The sequence below is a fragment of the Lemur catta genome, chromosome 14 (genome assembly GCF_020740605.2).
Source record: "Lemur catta isolate mLemCat1 chromosome 14, mLemCat1.pri, whole genome shotgun sequence".
Taxonomy (NCBI): domain Eukaryota; kingdom Metazoa; phylum Chordata; class Mammalia; order Primates; family Lemuridae; genus Lemur; species Lemur catta.
Genome location: NC_059141.1, coordinates 5759077 through 5782110, shown reverse-complemented (window position 1 = coordinate 5782110; position 23034 = coordinate 5759077). Strand labels below are relative to the sequence as shown.

Below are 23034 nucleotides of genomic sequence, written 5' to 3'. Positions count from 1 at the left end.
ATGGCCCTGGAGGAGTTGTTCTGGAGACTCGGGCTTCTCGTTTGTTGAATGGGATGTTACTTACATCCCAAAGTGGCAGTGAGGTCAGATGAGAACCTGCATGACGTTTGGTGGGAAACAGCAGGTCTCTAAGAACTAACTGCTCCTGCCCCTCCTTTGGTTCTGAGGAGACACCCCCTTGCGCACTATCCCCGGCAGTGAACGATCACTCCCATCTGGCTCAGTTCAAGGTCGATAGGAAAGCCGGGTCTTTTCGTAAGGAGGAGGGATGCACCAGAGCCAAACCTCTCAAGAAAACAGTCTTCTCCCCACACTAAAGATACAGGCATCACAGGCCGAACCCCAACCAAGGACCAGAATGGTTTACCTAGAGTTTTATTTGAGGTGAGGGTTGTGATCTGGGGCTGAAACATTTGGTGTTAGGAAATTCTTTTAAGATGCCTGGATCAGAAATTAGAGATTCTGGGATACTACTAGAAGAGACAGGTAAGGAAGATTCGTTCCACGCAGGTGTCAAAGACAAACATGAGACTTGAGAAAAGGGAAGAACTGTATGTTTTGCAACCACTTGCTTGGGTATCAAATTCAAAAATATCCAGAATCAAGGGTAAGAGAATCGGGGTCCCCCTCATCCAACATGGTTTAAATCTGAACAGATCGATTTTACTAAACAACCATCGACAGTCACCGCCGACGTGAGGTTAGAGAGCACGAAACTCGAGTCCTCACAAACGTACATTGTTAAAGTCTCCAATAAGTTTTACAGATCCTCTGTTTATGCCGGTTCCTGGTCTTCACAAAGGCAGCTAAAGGGATTTACAGGGCAAGTGCACGCTTTCAGCAGCGTCTTTCCAGATGAACATTCCTCCAAAACCAGTTAAACACGGTGATTGCTTTCAACTCTGTTAAGGAGACCTACTTGGACATTATGTTAATACAGACAGACCAAGTTTCACAATCCGCTAACAAATTAATATTACCATAGTCAAACAAGTACAGCCAAAGTTCTCTGAGTGAGCCCACAGCGTCCTCAGACTATATTTCATTATTAAACAAGGGGGGGGTAGATTTTAAAGCTTGAGAGGTTGGGGTGATTGATCTGAGGCAGGTAGGAGAGATTCCCTGCGGGGCAGACAGCCGCACCGCTGTGCAAGGTCTACCACCCTTCTGGCCTGGGACACACTCCTGGAGAGCCCGCTTCCCCACGGCCCACGAGGACCTCTAGATGTCAACAGGCTCACTTTAGAGCCTGAGTGTGTGACCCAGCCAGGCCACGACAAGGACACAGCGCCAGTACAGCCCACAGCACAGGTGGTGGAGGCTGCAGGTGGGCCGCCATCCAGCGCATGTGCGGGGTCAGTGCCTTTCAACAGTCCCCGACGGTGCCAGCTCACCCCTGACACCTGCCCGGAAAAGCCTCTCTGACCCCTCTCCACCGAGACCCAGCCAGAGTGGCAGGCGTTCAGGCCACCCTGCGAGAACCCATTCCATAAGCTGCAAAGCCAAACATGTGCAACAGGCTCCTTTCTTATGAAGACAGCTGGGTAGAATCTTCTGAACAGATAAGGGTTTTGTTTTTTAAACAAGAATCAATTAAAAACCAGATATAAGCTGAGCACAATGGCGCGTGCCTATAAATCCAGCTACCTGGAGGCTGTAGCGCCCTAAGATAGCGCCTATGAATGGCAACTTCACTCCAACCTGGGCAACGTGGGCGAGACTCCATCTCAAATTAAAAAAAAAAAAAAAAGTCGCAGATATAACAAAATAAATGTTCAAAAGGAGTCAGGGATTAGTAGGGGGAAAAACACTGGTCCAGACTTTGTTTAAATGGCAATTGTTGTAACACGATTATAGCAAAATCATTAAAACTTCACTTTAAGGAAGAAAATCATGGTGGGAAACGGCCTTACTGGAGCTGATTTTCACCATGGCTGGTGTGGGCCGAGTGTTCGAGTACCCTGAAATCCTTCAGTGTTGAGTCCTGAATGCTCAAACCCTCCTCCCCAGAGTGATGGTATCTGGCGGTGGGGCCTCGGGGAAGCTCCATCCTCACGGATGGGGTCGGTACCCTGATAAGCAGACGACCCGTCTCACGTGAGGACACAGCCAGGGGGTCCACAAGCCAGAAAACGCAGGCCCTCACCAAAGACTTTATTCGGAACTCCCCAGGCTGCAGAACTGCGACAAATAATGTCTGTTGTCTAAGCCACCTTGTCTATGGTAATTTTTGTCACAGCAGCCTGAACTAAGACAATGGCCAAATGACTGCTGCTTATTTGTAACTGATTCAGTGGTTTTTGTAACTTTAGTTTTTTTGTTTCTGTTTATTTTGGGGACGAGGAGGTCAAACACATGGTTTAGACATCCAGTACCCGCAGGTGTACAGCAAAGTGGCCCCCACCCACCCCCACCTCCACCGGTAACCAGCAGAACTTCCAAACATACGCACTGAAGCTCCACTCTGCTTCCACCACCTACACAAGGCTAGGGGGCGTGCCCTTCCCAGGAAACACCCAGCAGCCCAGCCTACGGTGACAAGGCCACGCCTTCCTCACACGTCCTCTGTGTGTTCTGTGGGTGGAACCCTCTGATTCTCTGGGGCTGATTCAGCACAGGCATCCCAGAGAGAAACAGGCAGGCAACCCGACTGTGGTTAACCCAGGGTTCCAACCCTTTCCCAGTGCCTTAAGGCCAGGTAAGCTTCAGAATTCACAAGTGTCTGAATTTTAAACAGGTAATACATTGCTTATACCACCCTATAAGTACTTGGCATACCCCCAAGGCTACCATTAAAATTTCCGTACCACAACAAATAATTATACCAACCCAACTGGATTAATATAGAATTAAAAAAAAAAAAGTGCCTCTCAGCCACCATCAGAGTTTTTAGAATTTGGATATGCGGCTAAGGAAATGTGCGCCTGAGATTGTATTCTTGCCATCTAACTCCCACCAAAAAACTCTTAAAGGCTTTGAAATAAACCAAAAACTGAGAAGCGAAGCCCCTGTAATTCACACAGTAAGTGATGTCACAGAAACTTCAGCAGCAAATCTCTGAGCACGTGGAAATACAGGCCGGTGAGGTTAATGGCAACCCCAGGTAAGGAGAGGTGAGCAAGTTTAAAAACCACGCTTTTCCCTACCCAGCTAAGCTGAGTAAATCCTCCTTAGTTTTAGGGTTGTTAGCACATTTCCTGGTGTTAAAGGCAAGACTCAAGAATTCCAAATATTTTCACTTGCTAAAAGCTATAATCAAGAAATGAAGACTTGAGCAGAAAGAATTCATGATTTTCCTAATTGGTTGTTTTGTGTCATAATGGAAATTAAGTGTGGGTCTTAAATAAAATGAAACGTTTCTGTTTAGAATTTTCACACATCTTTAAAGCACTTGTCTGTCTTCCAAATATGCTTTAAAAATACAGTATATTAGGTTTTTTTTTTTTTTTTTTTGAGACAGAGTCTCACTCTGTTGCCCAGGCTAGAGTGAGTGCCGTGGCGTCAGCCTAGCTCACTGCAGCCTCAAACTCCTGGGCTCAAGCGATCCTCCTGCCTCAGCCTCCCGGGTAGCTGGGACTACAGGCATGTGCCACCATGCCCAGCTAATTTTTTCTATATATATTTTAGTTGGCCAGATAATTTCTTTCTATTTTTAGTAGAGACGGGGGTCTCACTCTTGCTCAGGCTGGTCTCGAACTCCTGAGCTCCAACAATCCGCCTGCCTCGGCCTCCCAGAGTGCTAGGATTACAGGTGTGAGCCACCACGCCCAGCCTTAATAGTATAGGCAAAACAAAAAGGACAAAAGCAAATAAGCAAACTTTTACTAAAATTGAGGTGTAAATTGACCCTTTTATTCCTGTGTGTTTAGACTAAGGGATCACACACATTAATTTTTCCTTTTCCAGTTTTTTAACTCTTTTTCTACTCAGGCATAAAAATTTTGATCTGTAGCTGATGAGTTTGGTTGAACAAAGCAAAATGATTAGCAACCTCTAATTCTATGAGGACAGAAGTTCCACCCTGACCAGACAACCCATCTTTTGTCGCATCCCCAGAGCACGAAATTATTCCACTATGTTTTTACCTGAGTAAAAGTGCACACAATACGGAGGAAGTGCCCAGAGCACTGGAAAGTTCTGATGAAACGCCTGCAGAGGGGCACTAGGCCATGGTAAGCAAGGCTGTTCACGTGGCTACTCCTGTACCCCAAAGGTCACCGAGGGTCATAGCTGCAGCCAGCAACACAACTGTGCACACACAACGCTTCTGCCGTGGTCCAGCACGAGGGTAACTGATGGCCACAAAGGGTTGGGACCTGAGTACTGACAAAGGCAAGAGCCGCCAGGCCTCCTGTTCTGGAGAGAGCTGTCTGGAGGTCACCACACTACAAACTTGTGCAAAACTAATTAATAAACTTATTAGACTATTCATTACATTAATTATATTATACAATGTATATAATGTTATGTCACATAGTATATATTCAAATTATTAATTAGACTTACGGTCAAGTGTACTGGACTACCATATGGAATGGGGAAAGATTTAATCTTTTTGGGGCAACTTTTAATCATTTACCTTTTACTAACATACGAATTGCACTGGTACTTAAATATCTGAAAAAGGCAATTGAAGAAGTTAGCAGGTTGTCAATCAAATTGCAATTATGAGATCTTAAATTTTTAAAAATATTGAGCTGTCTGCCTCTGGATTATTTTTGCCTGTGCTGCGGAATGCCCACCCTCCGCTGGGGGCCACAATTGCCTTTCTGAGATCCCAGCCAGCTCACCGTGTGGTCTGGAATGCACACACAAGGGCTTGCTCTCTGCAGGCTCCGCTTGCTCTCAAAACCAATGGCAAGCACCCACGTGAGGCTGACCTTCCCCTGCTCCAGCCCTTCCTGGGAACCGGCCGGCCCAGGGAAGGCCTGTCACCCAGCGATGGGGCCCTCTGGCCGGCAGAGGGCACTGCATGCCCTGCACGGCCTTCCAGAAGCTGCAGAGCAGCAGCTGCCTGGCCGTGACCCACCTTCCTCATTTCAACTCCAACTTGGGCTCTCCCAGCACCAGGAGAAAACAGGGTCAGAGATCCCCAGAAGGGAGGTCTGAGCCAGTGGCTGTTTTCCCTCCACTTCAGGAGGCAGAAGAGACAGAGGCCTCCCCCTTCCCGCACAGATGCTTAGTTTTCAGGCGCATGATCAGCCGAAGGAGAGGAGCGCGGTGCCAGGCAGGCCCTCCCCGCCCCCTCGGGAGCCGCTGGCTGGGGCCCCACCGTCAGGCCTGAGTGCAGTTCAGGCCAAGGAGAGGCGGGTCAAGGAGTGGGAGGGCTCCCTGCCCAGGGCTCCGGGTCCCCAGCGCTCCCATGGGCCACCCTGAAGGGTGATTTTCCATTTTGCCTGTTGACATACCAACAAGTCAGTGATGAAAAATGGAAACAACGTGGCAGAGGAAGAACTTATAAAGGGGCTGGGCCACGCTGCTTCTCGAGAGCCGTCGGGGTTTCCATTACAAATCACAGCTTCCGGGGCACCACACGTACCTGACAGAGGCCACTGCTCAATCCTCCTCACACAAGCATCGGCCTGTTGTGACACAAGGATGACTTCAGCATATACCAGGTCCTCCCCCTCCCCCCTCCACCCTGGACAGACACTAATTTGGAAAGGGGGATTTTCCAACCTTATTCGGGAATTGATTCCAGCCAGAAAGTGCCTTAATGTGCTCCTGGCCTCAACCCACCTGCCTGTCTGCAGAGGAGTGGTCACACACGCGCGCACACACACGCGCGCACACACACACACCCACACACCTGGGTCCCATCCTCATCACCACGTTCCAGGCCAGCTCCATGGACGCAGCACCAGCTCCCGTCACAGCAGCAGAGCCCCCGAATGACTCGAGCTGGAGGCAGGCGGAGGGGCTGGCTTAGCCCACTGATGCTGGAGTCCAGGGGACGCATGTGCCCTGTGCAATCTCGCCCTTCACAGGACAACCACCCTTTCTTACCATCATTTCAAAGCCATAGTTGCCGTAGCAACGGGATGCCACAGCTTCTGTATGCTTGGCCCGACTTGGCAGACGATGCCTTTGGGAAGACCCCACACACGTGGACATCCTGGCGTGTCCCCACCTGAGCTCTGATTCTGCCTCCTCCAGGCAGCCTCCAGGGTGAGCCTCCCTGTGCCCTTCTCTTTGTGGCTCTAACATGACACTATCTCCCTCCAAACCACATCCAGTGGGACTTGCTCTGACCTCCTGGATGAGGTTTCTCTGTATAGCCCAAGTCAGCGGGACAACGCAGCAAGGCACGTGGGCTGCCTGGTGGCCGAGGAGAGGCTGATAGGTCTGGCCCAAGCCTGTGAGAGGGGACAGTTCGAGCTGGCTGGGGTTCTTTGTCTGTTTTCAGAAAGCAAGTATCTGGGGAGATTATCTCAAAAACAAACAGCAGGAACACCTCACTCCAAAGGGGCCCACCTGCTTCAAGAAGTAGGGACCCAGCCCCTCAATTTCAGTGCCAGCAGGGCCACAGAGCAGCCAGCCAAGGTGCAAACTCAAGCGTCTTGAGCAACCCTGCCCAAACCCTTGTGCCCAGCCTGACGTGACCGGCGCGCCCACTGCCCCGTCCCCCAGCCCAGCTCCCTGCTTTCCACACCTGCGGGGCGACACTTCAGGGCACCAGCTGTGAGCACCTGGGGGGACAGAAGCACTTCACGCGCCTGCAGGGGGATAGCAAACTCAGACCTCAGGAGCAGAGTGGTGAGTCTGTTGTATGAGGACAGATATTCTCTGTCTGGGTCCTTACAAATATCCAAATTCCATGACAGCATTTCTCTCCTACCTACCAAAGCCACTCAGCGGCAGGTCTGAGGTACCGTTAGGCCCACCCAGTGCCCGGCTCACGTGAGACCTTCAGCAGGTGTCAGCCATCCTTGAGTCTGGAAAGTCTTTTGATTGAAAGGCGGCTCTTCCCAGACCTTATCTTTTTAACTTGAGTCATAAAAAGAAAAATCTTAATCTTATATGTAGCTATTTAACCACACGAAATAAAACAGCTTGCAGCTATTCATTTTGCTTAACACGGTTTTCATGTGGAGGGCGGGAGTGTAACAGAATCCCAGGGGGGGAGGAAGGCTTTGTTTGTATGCGTGACTGAAACCGAGGGAGGGAGGGAGGGCAGCCAGCGTGGAGTCTGACAGGGGAGGAGGACCGTGCAACTCTCCTGTGTCGCAAGAATTCACCTTTGCTGATCAAATGCAAGGGGGAAAAAGCAGGGAGGTGGGCCCTCAAAATAGCTCCTTTTGTTTTTCTGTTGTAGGGCATTCCTGGAGTTCAACAGCCTTCTTGAATTATTCCACCTGTTTTATAGAGAGTTCCAGTCTTTGGTGGGTAAACAATCCCATTTTAATATTCATTATATTCCAGAGTACTCTGCAAAATACGAGTTGGTGGAGAGAGGTTGCCGGGGAGAGGAGCAGGCAAGGTTTCCGTCAAGAATCTTCTAGTTACTGATGGGGAAAGAGGCTCCGAGGACCTGTGATACCTGGTTACGAAGTTTATGTCCACGGAAGCAGACACCATGTGAAAATGGAAGGAAAGGACCCTCTAGGGAAAGGCAGGCTCCTGGGCGCTCCCTGCCTTAGCCAGCCCAGCTGGACCCCTGTGGCCTCGTGGATACTATACAGGCATACGCACCGATCATGGGTAGAACTGCTCCCACCCATCATGTTGAAGTTCTAAGTACTAGACCTTCAGAGATACCTTATTTGGAGACAGGGTCTTTACAGAGGCAATCCAGGTAAACTGAGGTCATTGGGGGGTGCTAATGTGATACAAAAGGAGGGAAGATGATGTGATGACATTAAGACGGCCACCTACATGCCAGAAGAGAGGCCTAGAACAGACCCTTCCCTCGCAGCCCTTGGGGGGAACCAACCCTGCGACCTGGTCATTTCTAGCCTCTAGAACTACGCGATGATGGATTTCTGTTGTTTGACTCACCCACCTGTGGTGCCTCCTCACGGCAGCCCCAGCAGAGCAGTGCTCGCCTGCTGCCGGGGTCTTGCTCTACTGAGACTTGGAGGCTCAGGACCACCTTGGCAGGAAGCCTGGTTGTAGTGACGGGAGCACACAGACAGGGTGAGGTCTGTCCCGAACCCGGGCTTTATCACCTGAGCCCTGCTACGTGGGGAGAGGGGGCCTGCCTGTCCCTTCCAAACTCAATGCCCTGGACTGAGGCCTGCCCACATGCCTGGCAGGTGGAGGGGCTGCGGGCCCCACAAACCCCACAGCACACGGGGAGCAGCCTCCTGAAAGACTCAGACCTGTGTTTTCAAGGAGAGGCGCAAAGAGAAAACGTTGTAACCTTACTTCCCTTAAATGGTGTTCTGCGCCCCATAGCTGGGATTTCACTGTTTTGGCCGCCTTGCTTTTGAGTCCTCTGTGTTAACAACCAGAAGATTCCTCCACCCTAACGCCACAGTTAGGAGAGAAAAGAAAGGCAGTCCGCACCCACATGCCCTGGAACCCCCGTGGGGTCCACAGATGGCAGGGCTGTGCCTTGGCTTTGTGTATTGTGGGACGGGGTCCGTACTCACGGACACCACACAGTTCTGCTTTGCGGTGGCCCCGACACACTCCTGTTGGATCCTAGACCCAGGCCAGATACGGTGACTTTGAGCGGCTCCATTCACATGGCTTTGGGACAGCCACTAATGTCTCCACACTTCCCAAGCTCTTGGGAAATTTTGAAAGGAAACAATTCTGACCGTAAAAGCATTCCCTTGGGTCTATTCTCAAGTTCTTCCTTCAGCATGAAGGTACAAAAACACAGAACACAGTAGGCAGCTGCTGACCCCAAGCGTACTTATTTCTTCAAAATCCAGAACTTCCAAAACAACTCAAGCATTGATACAAGAGGCCACTGCAGCCATCACTGAACCCCAGAGGGAGCGGGCAGGAGGCGGCATCCTGCCAGGCCTCTGGGGCATGACTGAAAGGCGGTCTCTAGAGGGCTGGGGGTGCCGCCCTTGCAGGAGGGAGCCAGCGCACCATGTGGAATGCAGGAGCACAAGGAGCCCCTGGGAACGATCTCCCCTCCCTCCGCATGTTGAGTTGCACCCCCTCCTTTTCAAAACAGACAGCAAGAGGATGCCGCAATGGGTCTAAGCACGCAGTCCAGCCCCCGCATCCGTGTCCTGGCGTCACCCAACACAGCAGTGTAATGAAGGCCCTGTGTCCCCTCCAGGGCCCTCCTAGAGGTTTGTCCAGCAGGGGCCACAGGGTGGCTGGCTCCCAAGGCTGTAAGCTTGTTCCCTTCCAGGGTCTTTGGGAAATCAACAGGCTCCACCTCAACAGAGACAGGAGCAAAGGGGTGTGAGGGTTTTGCTTTTTGAAAGGTCTGAGGTTAGATCTTCCAAAGGGCTCCAGGGACAGCACTCCAGGTGAGGGCCAGGAGAACAGCTCTGACATTCTCCTGGGGAAGGGAGGGAAGGTCTCAGGCTACCACCTGCCCCCTGTCCCAGGACCCTTCTTACCCTAGGCCAGGGCTGGGCTCAGCCCAGGGGCCAGCGGTGGTAGGAGGGTTTGCAGATTTGGGGAGAGAGGAAGGGAAGGTGCAACTTCACATGGAGAAGTAGAGACACGACACACTCCAGGGCGCAGGGTACATGCCAACAACTGCCCTCTGTGCTCAGCACCATGAGAACCCAGGGCCCAGCAGGGGACCTGAATCTGCATGGGGGCCCTTGCTGAAGTTGCATGGACAGGGCCGCAGGGACCTACGCAGTTCCTGCAGGAGTTCCTGGGGCTCCGAAGCCGGGTAATTCACAGCTACCCACTGGTGACATCGGCGTGCCTGTGGAAGGCATGCCCATGGGACAGAGGAGAGGAAGCATGAGTTGTTGGGGACCATGGGAGCCACTGGCTTTCCCAAGAGGCCTACCAAGAGCTTTCTAAGCTGGCCATGGCCTTCCCCCTGCCTGGGGCAGATTCTGTCCTCACTGTGGAAGCCAGAAAAAGATGCATTACCATGGCCCCGTGATCCCACCTCCTGGTACTCATGTCCCTGTATAATCTCTGCTTCTAACAGATAGAAGAGGCAGGTGATGGGATGTCACTTGTGAGGTGGCTTCCACCATGGGCACACTCTCTCACTAGCTGACAGAAGCCAGTTGCCTTGAGAAGAGGTCCACATGGCAAGGAACTGAGGCTGCCAGTCAACAGCCAGAGGGAAACTGAGGCCCACAGTCCAACAGCCTATGAGGAAATGAATCCTCCCCCAGTCCAGCCTTCAGATGAGTCTGTGACCCTGGCTGACATCCTGACACAATACCACGAGGACACTAGCCGGAGGCACCCAGCTAAGCTGTGCAGATTCCTGACCCATGGAAACTGTGAGATAATAAAGTTTTGCTGTCTGAAGCCTCTAGGTTTTAAGGTAACCTGTCACCTAGCAATAGATAATATAATCCTTTACATAACCTGTCAAATTTACTCCAGTCACTGATACAGTACAGTTCAACAGAAAAGATGAAAACGCTAATCCGTTTGTAATGCGGGGCACCGAGTTTATACTGCCTGCAGGACAGAGAACACTAACAAAAACCCACCAAGACACTATAAATCCTTGGCTGCCCACGCTGACATGGGGTCTGTGATATATCCACTTCTGTAAACTCTTGGGGTAAACGCTATTCTCCTCACATCAGCAATGCCCACAGGCCCACAGAATGGAAAGTCTGCTGTTATTTTCACTTACCCCAGATGCTTAAAATAAACTCCAGGGCTGCACTCAACATGCACAGTTACCTAAGGCACCCTGGGGTCTACACTCTGGCTCACACACGCCCATAAATCTGGGGACCATTAAAAAGATCTGTCAGGCATGGGGGGCCCCACACTAAGAATGCAGCCTTCCAGGCCCCTCGGAATGTAATTCACGGGTAAACAGACGCTCTTGCTTCCCTATTCTTAGAGGTGGTTCTTGAACTGCAGCTACTAGGAAGTCTGAGCTCTCTGAATGGGGGGAAGAGGATGCAGGTAAATTTCACAGGGAGTCTGCACACGGTGTGAGACAGACAGACAGACAGACAGACACACACACACACACACACACGACCATTCGTGGGGCGGGGAGCGACGCAGGCTCTGAGAGGAGCAACCTGAGGAGGACAGTCACGGAGCCCAGCCAGGGGTGCATGCACAATGTCACAGTGTGCCTAAACGCTTCGGTGGCCCCGGATGGTCTCTAAGAACCACGGCATTTCTGGAGTCTTTTGAGACTTCAGAAGTCACCAAATCCAAATTTCAGAGACAGAGAACCTGAGATCCAGCATAGCCCGTTCACTCCTGGTCCTATGTCCCTAGGACCCCCCACGAGCTTATCCATTCTGCCAACAGCTCTGCCCAAGGCCCATAGCGTTGGACTGAGCCACACCAGCCGGGTCTCGAGACACAACAGCTACGTCTCATTGAGCCATATCCCGCAGTCCCCGAACCACTCCAGGGCAGAGTTCTCCAGACCTAACAGAGAGAACACCTGCGCACGCAAAAAGACAGACCAGCAAAATAAAGAAAACTGGTTTGTAAAGTTAGTATAAAAAAATTTTTTTAAATGTCCAGGTAGACACACCCCAACTGTTAGCAGAGGGTGCATCTGAGGAGTGCGACTAGGGGAAGAGGGAGCCCCAGGGGGTTAGGATGTTTTTACCTGTATGCTTTGCTTTAAAAGCAGCTAACACGTACAGTGCTTAATGCGAGAACTATCCTAAGTGTGCCCGAGTGCTCACTGACCTACCCACATGCGGGCGGCCTGCAAACACATCCCGCCGGGCGGATGCCAACAGAGAAGGCACGTACCACAGAGTCGAGCACGCCCCGCACAAATGCCTAGCTCAGTTATCACACCTGTTCTGGAGGAGACTTCAGGTGAGTCCCCAGATCTCAGGTGCTGGCAGGAGAGAGGTACATCCCACCCTCTGCCCCAGACACTTTCAGAAGAGTGTGCTGTTGGCACTGGAGCCCAGAAGGCCCAAACCCTGTTGGATAACATCATAGCCCAGTGGCCCAAGAAATTAGGGACAAAGGCTCCAAACTCATTCCCTCCAGTAATCTGCCAGTTGCACAACTGTTCTCTGTGTATAAGGTTCACAGAAAAGTTAAGATGCCAACACCATCTCCCCGCTTCTAGATGGCTATGGCACCTGGTCAGACGGTAGTCCGCCCTTGTGGATGAGGCGTGTTAGCTGTGGAAACTCCCATGAGCTTAGGACCTCTGACTCAATCTCTTCCAATCCCATCATAGCAACCACCTGCTCAGGTCACACAGGTGCCACAGAGTATACCTACTGGGGACCCACCCCCCAGTCCACGTCCTGGCCCCAATATTTAATGAGTCATGCTCGGGGCACGTATCCACCTGCAGAGCTCTGTAGGGTCTCTCTCAAAGGACCCGCTGGGCCTGTGGCTGTGTCCGTGTGAGTCTCCATTATACCTTTCTGTGGAAGTGTCCCTCTGTCCACGGAGCACAAGGTGGCTTCCCACTGTGGCCCCACGTGGCCCTGTGCAAGCTGGGCCAGGCGCCACTCCCCAGCCAGGCCCGGGGGCAGGAGCGATGCCGCAGAACCCCAAGGCAGAGCCGTCTTAATCTCAGAGAAGCATTCCGGATGGGTTAAATGGATTTTCAGAAACAGAACTTATGAAAATGGCTTCAACACAATTTGATGAGGTCAGCGAGCAGAGAGGCCTAATGACACTTATAAGAAAAAACATCTGTCGGTGTCAAAAGGTCGGCAGGAAGTGAGCGGGGTTTACGTGGCTCCGATTGGCCAGGCCGACACTCCTCGAAAGAGAGACACACATGGCTTAACTTAGCCCTAGAGGAACAACAAAAAACCCCTTTCAATTGTCCTTGGGCCGGCCCCTGCCCTCCCTCTAAACAAGAGGCCGAACTGTGAGCTATGAAATCTGTCGAGGACCCTGGCTGGCAATAAGCTCTTTGTTCATTCACTGATCCGCCGCCGAGGCTGAAACGTTCCCCGGGTGAGCAGTCCTTGGGGACAGGGTTTTTGCTGCGTATTTTTAATCCCTTCTCCAGGCCGCGGCATCTCAAGCTTTACTTTTTCGCTGGAACACGACTTGGGTCACTGGAACGGCAAATGTTTCAATAAATCCATCATCACAAAAACCAAAACAAGAGGTTTCTTTGGAAAAACAGGAAGTCCTGGTACATAACAGGGCTTAAAATAGGGCCTGTTTCATTTGTTGACAAAACTCCAGCAGCCTCCAAAGCCTCTCGGCGTTTTGTCTGAGATCCAACTTACCTTTTAACGCTCCTGTAAACCATCTCGTTGCCTCGGGCGACAGCCTGGCCTGGTCTTTGTTACGCTCTGACGCAGGACACAGGTCACAGGTCCAGCCCCTGGCCGACCCGCTTCCTGTGCACAGGCCCAGAGGAGGGTCTCTTGGGAAGCCAGGCCCAGGGCTGCTGCTTTCTCTCCATAAACTGGGCCGTTTCAGCCTGCTTGTCCCAATCATGCACAACTTGGAGGTCTTTTGGACGCAGTGCTCTGCTTGCACTTTATCGACTGTCACAGACTGTGGAACTCGTGGGCCGTCACCTGAACTTAACCACTGTGCGGTGGGCAACGCAGGGCCCAGGTTCATCCGGGGAGCCAGGCACAGACAGTTGCCACTCTTCCCACAGGTAGCTGCTTTTCAGGATGCAGGCGCAAGAAAACGTACAAAGAACCGTTAACGTTCTTCAACCGACAGATGTGCAGTCGCAGCATTGGCTGTCTGCTGTGCACGGCCCCTTGTGCTGGCCCTGCCTGCTCTAACTGCACCCGCTCCCGCTTATCCTGCCTTTTCCTCACTAACCACCACACATCCAGAGGACAGTGTGAACACGGCATGGCGTGAGTGTGGATCAGAACTATGTCCTTGCGGAAATGGGAAGCCACACGATGCAGAGAGATCAGGGAATCAAGTCAGCCAAATTCTTAACACGGAGACTGCCGGAGTTCCCAAGGGCGGGCAGTCTGCTGGGACCATCCCAAAAAAGGGGAAGGGGTGCAAAAGAAAATACCAACGATGCCAGCTGTTTCAGGATCCTGGTGGGTTTTATTGGTACACAGAGGAAAAACTCAGCTGTGTGAAGGTACATGAAAGGCAGGACCCGTGCAATTTCATTTAAAAGTCACTTTCAGGAACGCAGACAATTGTACTGAGAGACGGTATGGGGGTGTGGGGACAACAGGGTACACTGTTTCCAGGAGTAGAACCATTTAGATGAAATTTACCTTGGACCCAAGACTTGCCACCGGCTCTGCATCCTGATCCACACCTGACCTGGAACCATGAGAAGGGCCACAGGCAGCGCTGCCACATGGTTCTACCCGACTGTCCCTGCTAAGATTTTACATCATTCCCCAGGCACCAAAGCTGAAGCAGTGGAGCTTTCTAGCGCGTGGCCCTCCTACTCGATTTCCTGCCCTACCAGTTCAGGAGAGGCTTCCGGGAGTCAGAGAAGTTGCCAGTCTGTCTGGGTTGAGTAGGGGGCAGGCACTTAGGCGGAAACAGGGTTCAGGATAGAGCAAGCTCACTCACCCGCAGGGCCTCACAGGTTAACCCTGAGTCCCACACACCCCTGGGCCCTGCCGCCCTGTGTCTGGACTCATCCTTAGGGGGAGCCTGAAGCCATGATATGGTGGGTGGATTCGAACCATTTACCCAAGTTATTCTTTTGAAGAGTGAACACTATGGATAATCTGAACATATGTGACCACGCAGCCGATCTGCACAAGCATTCCCCACAGCCACTTATTTTAAGGCATCGTGTGCTATTTTTGTTTCGGCAGAAACACTGCCAAGGGAATCCACAGAGGAAAACAAAGGAGCTGTAGCCGTTCGGGCTACTTTCGCTTCGCACTTCCACGGAACAAATGGATCACAGCACACTATTTGCTACCTTGTCTCAGAGACAAATGCCACAGTGTAAGTCACTTGACATTCTTTGAGTTCAAGTACTTTTTTCTGAAAAAGTCACAAGTGGCTACTGAACAGAAATGCAATTTTTCTTAATGACTACTGGCTACAAGGGTCCAACAGCCCGTGTGTATGTGCGTGTGCGGGCATGTGTGTCGCAGCTTCCCTGAAACACTGGTTCTGAGCAAGTGACCAACTTGAAATTCTGTCGTGGAAGAAAGCGGTGATGCTTAGGCCCCAGCAGGGAAAGTTCTGGAGCTTCGATCTCTGACCGCAATTATGTGCAGGGCAGTCATGCGGAAGAGGGATTGAGTGTATTCTGCGTGGGCAGAACCATGACGGAGAAGAGGGAAGAAGCCAAGAGGAGAGATTTCAGATGGATAAAGACGTTTCTCACAGTCAAGGGAAGGCCGACCCCTGGATGAGAACCAAACTGATGTGCCCCCCGGGGTGCCCGCGCCCCAGCGTACAGGACGTGGAGTCTCGCCCAGGGCTGTGACCCACAGGGTGCTAAGGGGAAAAGGGGAAGGAAGAGCAACATGCTGTATGCCACCTGGAGATGGTTCTCCCTGTTCTAGAATGTTCCGGTAGGCCATGGGGTGCACCCAAGGGCAGCCTGCCCCCCCCTGCTCGATCCCGGTTCCCAGTGGCCTGTAGTAATGAACACTCAGGATTCCCGCAGAGGCAAACAGCCCGGTATGCACCATTTTATTTTCACTCCAAATATCCTTCCTGGGACCATCCCAACAAGCTGAGCAGACTATTTTCAACTAAGGCCCTGGCATTGTCTAGGAATGTTTTCAGGGCTAAGCAAATTGGTAAAACAAACATCTTATTTTCGTCTGCTAGGACAGCCAAGCGCTGTAAAATACTTCCTGAAAGGACTTCCAGTGGAACTGCCCCCTCTGGTGGAACCGTTGGCACCAGACACTCTGTTCCGGGGAAAAGCTCTTATTCTGGGCACCAGGGTGTGTGGTGCCTACACATTCCTCGAGGGTGGTTCCTCTAGCAGCCACCCTGCCCGCACCCCCGCAGCCTGGGGAGAAGCCCAGAGCAGGCCTGCGGGCGGGAAGGGCACAAACCCTACAAAGCAGCGCCCGGGGTTCCCTCACCCCTCCGCTTCCCTGCTCTGCTCCGAGGCACAGCCATGGTTGGCAACTAAGTCCCACACCCCAGTCCCAGGGGGGCCTGGCATTCAGCCACCACAAGACCTGGGAGCAGGAGAAGACAGTGGGGTCTACAGAAGCACAGCCGGTGGCCCCCACACCCCTAAGCCGGAGGCAGCTGTGCACAGCAGGCCAGCGTGCACACCCGGTTCCCAAACACACCACGGTGAGGTGCCACCTCCTTCCAGTTGCCACAGCGACCGAAGCTTTGCCGGGAGCGGCAGCCGTAGCAATGAGACCATTCCTGAGCTCACAGTGTCCTGGGCACTGTTCTCAGCATTTTGCACACATTCACTCATTCCTCCCGACAGTCTCAGCAAATAGGTATGCTACTGCCCTCACCTAAAATGACAAAACCGAGGCCCCGAGTACAAAACAACTTGCTCCAGGAGACCCTGCTGGCGGTGGAGGCGGGCCTGGCGGCCAGGCCGCCCAGCTGTGCTCCGCACCCACGGCCTGCGATACCCCCTCGGTGCACGTGCACTTGGCTTCGTAGGGGCGGAGGGGCGAAAGCCCACAGCCATGCCCACAGAGGAAAGCGGGGTGAGCGGGGGGCAGCTGAGGCCTGCAGTCTACACCCCTCAGTCTGGACAACTAGACATAAGAGCCCCCTGAACTGACAGGGGGCGTAGGGCGCTCAAAACACACACTAGGGGTTAGATTTTCTTTCAGGTGTGGTGATATGATTGTTGCTTTATATTTAACTAATGGAATCCTTACATTTTAAGAGTAGAAACTGAAATATTTGCCAGTGTAATGAAACGGTGGCTTGGGTCTGCTTTAGAATGGCTGGTGGGGCGTGTGGGAGAGGGGACACGTGAGATGGGGCCGGCCAGCAGTTCAGGGCTGAGGCTGGCTGACGGGGACATCTGGTTTACTAAGTTGTTTTTTTAAAAGCTCCACATCTGTGACATGGGGATGGCACCACTGCTCTGAGGGGGCCGGCAGCCGCGCACAGCAGACCCCCATTCTCGGTTACCGGCAGTAGGGAATGCCGTGCACCCCACAGTCTCTGTGGCTCTAAGGGAGGCTGGCTGAACAGTATGTTCAGATGACCTTTCTGGGCTTCCAGAAAACAGGCCAGGCCTCTGCAGGAAGGGGGCTCCGGCCGAAGGAAGGACACCTTCCCCCGAGCCACACTGAGCCGCGGGCAGAGCGTCAGGCGGCAGCCTCCACCTGGACCCCGGCCACTGCCACACACGGCACTGAACAGCCGTCACGGGTTGACCCAAGAAAGAACAATGGCAAATTATCACATCACCCTCTGGAAAGCTAATTACGTGTTACTCCGAGCACATCTTCATTTCTGATGGGGAACCAGCATGGGTGAGCTGCTCCGCTGCATAAAAACATCCTACTCGAGAAACACGGGTAATTTATCTATCCGCAAGCCACACACATGTGCTTTTCACATGCATCGCAAGACCCATGGCCCCCGAAGGGGAGTGAACATTTGCTCACGACCCGGGCTCTGGCCACGTGAGGCACCAACACAAAGGACAGCGAGAATGCCCCATGGTGACAACCAAACGCCAGTTTGCTCGACAGCTCTTAAACAAGACCCTTTCTTGCTGCAGCAAAACCGTTAAGTTCCTCTCAACATACACAAAACCAAAGTAAAATTCTCGTCCTTTGGCTCCCCTCCAGTAGTAAAAATTAATTGCCACATAAAATTGCTGATTCCTACCAAATGAAGCTATACGATTTATCAACTCACGGATGGCGCAAACTCAATAGTGGTTTAACTACATCAGCTGAGTTATTGCCGAGTTTCCTATCGGTGACAGCTTTACGGGGAATGTAAGTTTTGCGAATTCATTCACGTAGGACAAACTTCCAAAGTAAACAAAGGCATTAAGCAGACACAGCTCCCCCGTGGCTGTCAGAGACTCTCAAAGCCAGAGGGGGTCCGGACCAGGAGCCGAGGCTCTCCTGACGAAGTTCCTCTGGGGCAGGGACCCACGGAGCTCATGCACCAGGCACTTGGCACCCCCTGCAGCCCCACACTGCTCAGGTGTCACCCTCTGATGCCTTGACGCCTCAGCACCCCAACTTCGAGGCCATGATAATTTCATTATGTAACTCCACCTCCATGTAGGAACACAGTTATTTAAAATGCATTTTAAAAAAATCACTGCCAATAGCTTTTGTATTTCCTAGCAGGGCAATGCATGTATAAATAGCTCATATGATGCAGTAGACAATTAGATGGAGAGTAACTCAGAGAAAGCCACAGGATGGGGACAGGAGGGGCAGAGGACACCTCTGTTTTAGCTGGAGTTGTTCGCCTGGGAGTCTGGACATCCCTATCATTTTATGGGCTATTTCTGTTTTCCTCGTCACTCTTTCCATACCTGTTAGACAACAATGGATTGGTCTTTTTCTAATCTGAACTGGGCCAGGCAAAACCAGGTAAATCACCTTCCAGTTTCCACCATCACGGGAACAGGCAAGCACTTCTAAGCTCACCCAACCCAGGCCTTGGAGAAACAACACTGAGCGGGCAGGCGCCAGGGCTGGGGGACATCTCGGGGAGAGCATTCTCAGCAAGGACAAGCAAAGGTCACCTGCCCATTGCCAAAGGATGATAGCTCTAACTCTCAAGGGAGATGTGCCCTACCTGTAAGAATTTCAGGCACATGAAAAAAACACGAGTGCCACAATCCACACCTAAGTTTGCTTTATGTTCTATTTACAGTCAGAGCAGATGCTTTGATCTGTTTTAGAGCCCTGTTCTTAAGGGGAACTTCAAACAGAAGTCGGAGAAGGCTAGTGTCCCAGAAGTTAGCAAGGTTATCAGGCAGCATGTTGGTTTTTCTCCATTCCAGGCCCCTCCAATTTGTCCCTTTGTCGGCCTCGACCCTCCCGGGATGTGGGGGTTCAGCCCAAGCTTTGTGGCTAAAGTCACAGGAAGAAAGACAAAGAATGAAACCTTTCTGGTTTTGTTACTTAGCTCAAAGCTGGTTTTGTTCTTTTCTTCTTTCTTGGCCAAGTTTTGCATATTTAGGATTTTAGTTTCACAAGTTTCTCTACCTCAATGCATTTACTACTTAATGAGCAGAGAATATTCGCTAATGATTATCTGAAACACACCCACAGGTAACCACAACCGTTTACTCATGGTACATGAAGTGCCTGGGACAGTAACTCTCGGTTGGTGATGAAATATTTGCCGCTAGAAAATACTTTGCCAGAATCACCGTGTACCAAGACTGCGGGTCAGGAGGCTGTTCCACAGGATGTGCTTAGATTGGGGTTCTCTTCCCAGGGAGGCAAAGCCATCACCAAAATCCAAACGGAAGTCCTGCAACTGAGGGTCTCTGCTGCAACTCAACCTCCTCCCCCCAGCAAGGGCCTGCTCACTTTGTGATAATTCACTGTGCTGCACACACAATTTCTGCACTTTTTGAGATGTGTGATATCCTTTTTTAATGAGCTGAAAACAAAGTAAGGAAGAGTCAACATTTTAATTCAGCTCATACTTAACTGTCAAGTAGCTTCAGCCAAACACAAGGAAGGAAGAGCAAAGCCCCCCGGGTTGTGGGGCTGGAGAGGGGATGAGGAAGGATCCAGCTAAGGGATGCCAGGATCAGGGACATACCAAGTCCACACCCTGTGCCAGAGCCCCAGCTCTCACTTCTGTAGGTCTCTGAGCTGTGAACTGAGTGGGGGCCCAGAGAAAGTGGGGAGTCAAGTTGGAGGAGGGGCCCGCAGCAGGAGTGTACTGCCAGCTCTGTGGCCAGCCCCAGTGGAAAGGAAGTCCCACCAAGGCAGATGACTCCAATTCCTATCCATTCATATCCCACGTGAAGAAGCAGAGGTTCACCTTCCTCTTCTAGACATTTGACCTGTCTGGCTTTCCAGCCTGTCAGGAAAAACTCCTTCGAATACCCAGGCTGCCATCCTAAGGCCCAGGCCAACAGCTGGCAGACCACGGGCTCTGGGCTGACCACAGGGATGTCACAACTGAGAGCCCTCCAGTGCAGCTTCTGTTAACGTGGGGTCGGCTAGGCCCCTCAACCAGGACACTCTTTAGAGGAAACTCAATGCTTGTGGCAAGTGGAGTTACCAACACCAGGACCAGCAGAGCAATCGGCCAAACCTCAAGCCAGAATGTTCTCTGCATTCTCAGCTGTAGGTGCATGCGCAGTGCTGGGTGCCGGGTGGGGGGCACACAGTCTAACAGCGGAGGAGCCATGCGGAAGCTCGCTAGGAAGCAGCTCAGAGCCACCGGAAGGCTGGCTGAGAAGTGTGGGCAACCTCTGGGCAGCCTCTTTTCTGTCTGCATGACTCAAAGCCTGAGTGGTGTACGAGGGTGACACCTACACAAGAACAGGAAAGAAAGAGCGGGGATATTAAATAATTCCAGCCCTGCCACTGACTAGCCAGCTCCTTACCTGAGCCCTTCATGCCCTGCAGGTCCTTATCCATAAACAGGACCAACCCGCCAGGACTTCAAATATCAAATATAACAAGGAAGGGACTGGCACGGGGTGTCCCTCAGCGAATGCCTAAGAGTGAACAGAGGAGAACCCAGAAGTTTTCAGGTGAGACCAGCGTGCGTGACTTCCTGCTCACCCCTCCCTGGACAGTCGTTCCAGTTCCACTGGAAAGTCTGTGGTCAGCTGGCCACCAAAGGGCCACGGGGTGGGGGGAGAACGTCCGCCACTCACCAACAATCAGACTCCCCTGAGGACACTACCACACGAGGCAAGTCATTACTGGCTGGCAAAAGTGCATGCTACTTTCCTGTAAAGAATTTTTTATTTAAAAAGTACACCAAAAAATGTCTTCTGCAACCCAGTCTGATCATGAGAAAAATACTAGACAAACTGCAATAGAGGGAAATCCACAAAATAAATGCTCATACTCAAAACCGTTACAATCATGAAAAATACAGAAAGTCTGAGAAACTGTCACAGCAGAGGGGCCTGTGGAGACAGGACACTAACTGCAAGGCGGGACCCTGGACAGGATCCAGGGACGGAAAAAGGACGTCAGGTAACCTGAACACAGCATGGGCTTGAGTTAATAATGTATTGACAGCGACGCAGTCATTGTCTCAAACGTGTCATGCTAACGTGAGAAGTTAAGACCAGGGAGACTGGGCGTGGGAGGCCGGAAATGTCCACACCATCTTCTCTAAAACTGCTCTAAAAACATCTATTTGGTGGGGATAAATTGCTTTTATATATATATGCTTTTTTATCCAACTGCTTACCATCTCAAAACTCAGCCAAAAAACAGGATGTAAACCAAAAGGAAGACGTTAGTGTTCACGGATCAGCCCTGGCCCCTGTCCCTTGCAATAGTAACAGAAGCGTCAGCTGCCCAAGTACATGCACGTGTCCTTTAGGTCAAGAAAGGCCTGACCTGTCCCCTGTGCCGAGCGCAACATGAAGTTCTGTGTGGGGGGCACCCAGCTTGCTGTCCCCGACCTGGGCCACCTGTGTCTCTGCCTCTGAAGCAGAGTCACCCTCAAGCAGCCACCAAGCCACAGGCCCAGTGAGGGGCCGACAAGTTCCCGGGAAGCCCCTGAACCTCCCATCTCTGTGGTGGGCCTCTCGCCGCCCACGTCCCCCAGGATCCACTGCTTGGCAACGTGCACGGTGTTGCCAGGCAACATCGGTGGACACCCCGACGGCCCTCGCCTCGCTGCTGTGCCCCACAGGAGCCAGACAGCAAAGGGAGGAAGACGACTCACTAGAGGTCAATTTGACCACGTGGCACAGACCCCAATGACCCCGACTCTGGGGACTTCGGGAAGCTTTATGGCTCCGCCCTGATGACCTTCCTGGTCTGTGGAGGCCACATCCACGCTGACCACAGATGTTCAGGACGGACCAGTCCGCCGGGTTTTAAAGGGCCCTTCGGAAGAGCAAGGATGACTAGAGCCAATGAAGAAAATCATGGCGAACGCAACGAAGCCCTCTGCAGACAGACAAGAAATCCCTAAAACTAGAGTTAAGAGTCCAGCAGTTCTTCCTTCAAAATCAAAATGATCAGCAAAACCAACTTCCCAGATACCCAGAAATGCACACCCCTGCCAAACACTCCCCAAACGGACACCACACCTCTGCAGAGGTGTCTACCAGATGCTGCGGAATTCAGAAACAAGAAAGCAGGAAGCAGAATCCTTCCATGGAGGAGGGTGGGCCAAAGAGTCGGCTGCACACAGATACAGCAGAAAGGGGACCTGGCGGGGGACAAAGTGCCAGGAAAGGCACTGTGCTGTGAGTGTGGCCAGCCGGGGGCCCTGGACGTCCACATGACATACAGAACTTCAGGCCTGGGCGTGAGGTTTTAGGACCAGAACATGATCCACGTCCAGCCCCTCTTCATCCTGCAAGAAACGGCAACTGGGGGAACGACAAGAATAAAACGATGCCAATTCCTGGGTCGCCGGAGGAACACACGGAGCAGACACAGGGCCCTTCAGGGCCCGAAAGCTCAACACGGAGAAGGCTGCTCCCAGAGGTTTGGTGTATCCCCTCGATATGCACTTCTGGACTAATTATTTTACAAGGCCCCACATCATTAACAAACCCGTTGATTACAGTCTTGGCAATCATTATTTAAGTCATTACTAACCGTTGGATGCAATAAATAGAGAGATGACAGAATGGCACACAGCTGAGCTTCCACCTCCAGAGCCCGGGAACAGTGTCAGAGGAAGATAACAGCCATGGCATTTCCAAACGGGCCGCCCGAGTCTTCAGATGCGAGCCCTGCTGATAGATCAATCCCTGTGACGCTCCGCTGTTTCTGCAATCGCAGGGACCCCCGCGTTACAGTTTCTCACAGCTTCCCCTCATCCCAGTGCTGGTGATGTCCACTCAGACGCTCGAAACATCTGATTTTTCCAGTGGCCTCCACACCACTTGCA

General features: G+C 52.0%; 1 protein-coding gene across 6 annotated transcripts in view; it reads right to left on the bottom strand.

Annotated features, from left to right (window-relative positions):
- The window catches only part of CTBP2 (C-terminal binding protein 2), a 147663-nt gene that overhangs the window by 44044 nt on the left and 80585 nt on the right, over positions 1-23034 (bottom strand). The window contains exon 1 of one of the 6 annotated variants that reach the window (XM_045568007.1): positions 13320-13333. The exons of the other annotated variants lie outside the window; for them this stretch is intronic. The gene's annotated coding sequence lies outside the window, so the exon portion shown is untranslated. Of the gene's footprint in view, positions 1-13319; positions 13334-23034 lie in introns of those variants that run through there. 6 annotated transcript variants of the gene reach the window in all.